Source organism: Lepidochelys kempii, chromosome 3 (genome assembly GCF_965140265.1).
Source record: "Lepidochelys kempii isolate rLepKem1 chromosome 3, rLepKem1.hap2, whole genome shotgun sequence".
NCBI classification, from domain to species: Eukaryota; Metazoa; Chordata; order Testudines; family Cheloniidae; genus Lepidochelys; species Lepidochelys kempii.
This window is the reverse complement of record NC_133258.1, coordinates 102810238-102812781: the sequence shown is the minus strand read 5'-3', so window position 1 is coordinate 102812781 and position 2544 is coordinate 102810238.

Genomic DNA, 2544 nt, shown 5'->3' with positions numbered 1-2544 from the left:
CACATCTTCTCTCTCTCATATCTTGGGATCGCCGCAACAACACTGCGAATACATGTCCCCCAAAAAGGCCGATTAGAGACAGGGTGATAAATAATGATGGTTGTGGTCAACAAATCACCTTGAGTGACAAAGATACAAGCAAGTGATGATGATATGTTCTAGTAGGAATAAACATATTTCCTCTCTAAATGGGTAATTCCCATGAACAATATGGTTTGCACTTTGATTGCATCATCAAACTAGTACTAATGAAATTTCACACTAAAATCCCCAAGGCAGTGCTGCTAATCTATTTAGTTGTGCTAAACTCTAGAGCGGAGTGGGCAAACTTTTTGGCCTGTCACATCGGGGTTGTGAAACTGTATGGAGGGCCAGGTAGGGAAGGCTGTGCCTCCCCAAACAGCCTGGCTACCGCCCCCTCCCACTTCCTGCCCCCTGACTGCCCCCCTGAGAACCCCCGACCCATCCAACCCCCCTGCTCCTTGTCCCCTGACCACCCCCTCCAGGGATCCCCAGGACCCCACCTATCCAACCTCCCCTGCTCCTGTCCCCCCCGATCCCTATCCACATCGCCGCCCCCTGACAGACCCCCCCGGGACTCCCATGCCTATGCAGCTGACCTGTTCCCAGTCCCCTGACCGCCACACCCTGAACCTCCACCCCATCCAACTGCCTTGCTCCCTTACCATGCCACTCAGAGCAGCAGGAGATCGCACCCCTACCACCCGGCTGGAGCCTGCTGTGCTGCGCGGCAGGAGTGGCGGGCCTGAGCACTGGCAGCGCGGTGATCTGAGGCTGCAGAGGAGGGGCCGGGGGCCATAGTTTGCCCACCTCTGCTCTAGACCCAGGATATTCCTGTAAGGCACAAATAAAGCAAACATATTTTCATCATAACTCTTTTTTAAGGTATGTAGCTGTATTGTCGTCCTTCTAAAATGGTTATTTTGATGTTATAAACTTTCATCATGTAGATTGCTCCTATGCTGGTATTTTTCACATTCCTAAAAGTAATTTGGCTGGCAGAACTAGTCACAGATATACCCATTGATAAAGGCTGGAAGTGACACCTTTTAGCAGGACTGTTTGAAATATTTGTTAAAAAAAAAAAAAAAAAAAACCGACTTAAAATTAGCCAATTTTTCATTTTCAGGCTTCTGTCAAAATGGCCCACCTTGCAAAACTTTCCCATTGGTGAAAATGGAGTTGAAGTTGGGCACAATTTCTCTCCTACCCCAAGTAAATGCCAGTGGACATATCAGAGCAGTTTTTTGTGGTGTATTCTTCATGTTTTGAGCTGGATTTTATCACTCGGTTGAAGTTGCATGGTGGTCTTTCAGGTTCCAGGGCCATTTTGACTAATTTTCTCATGAATTAGTCTCAGGACTAATTTTTTTGTGGGGGAAGAAGGAGATATTCCCCCTAGACACTTACAGGTGTTGAGTAACCAGAGACTGACCATATGGGGGAGTAGCAAATAATTGCTCCTCTGCCCAGAACAGAGAAAACACAAGGGAAAGGATTCAGGGTTGACTAGGAGAAGGATCTTTTTTCAGGGCCTGTTGGGAAGAGGGATAAGGAGCTGGGATGGCAGGCCAAGGTGTACCTGGTAGCAGTAACTCAGGTAATGTTTGGAGAACCGTTCAGACTTGAATACTAATTCATAATTTACCTTTTGAGGTTCCCACATGAGTAGTTTGATATTTTTGCCATTGTGTTACAGCTGGATTACTTTGCACACTCTGAAATGTATGGTTTCTAAAGAGGCTTTTACTGCATGTAGCTTGGCTATGCTAATGCTGGGATTTGCATCCTTTTTCTATTAAAATTTAAAGGGTCCAAAGGCTGCTCTAAATTGCCCCAGTCCCTGTGTATGCCTCCTTCGGAGATGGAGACACCGGGTATAATCGGCTACTTCATGGTCCCTTTGTATTTCTTTCATGGTGGCACAGGGCCAAAGTTAGCATGGGCCAAAGATCTGGCCCTTCTCAGGTTGAAAAGCCTTTCATTCCTGTGGGCTGCTTTGTCTGCTGTGTTTGCAGTTTGTGACCATATGGTGGCAGCAGAGTACTTGGTTCATTTGTTTTCCTTTCTGTTGCTGACCTTGCCACCAGAAAAATTAACAATTAAAAGGGGTCTGCTGGTAGTATACTGAACTCTTTTGAGGAATCAAGTACTCCAAGGCTGTGAAACCACTTAATCTGAGAGCAGATGCCCTCAGTAGTGGGGCCTGGCACATCACACAGAAGGCTAGTTTGAAGTATCACCTCAGTCTTGCATGGGTGTAGCTTAGGTGAGCTGCTTTTCCTTCAGGTGTGGATTTTGGCTGAGCATTGAGCAAGCTGGGGAATAATGTTGTTTACGTGTGATGTAAAGGAATTATCTGAGTGTTATCTGTGTGCTGCTTGTCCTTCAGCCCACAATGTCTTACCAGCTCCAGGCTCAAATACTGAGTGGAGAAAGGTCGACTGAGCCTTGCAGCAATCTTCAGATGAGGACTATGTGGGTGGTGCAGCACTTGTCCAAAAGTGACCCTCTGGGTTCACT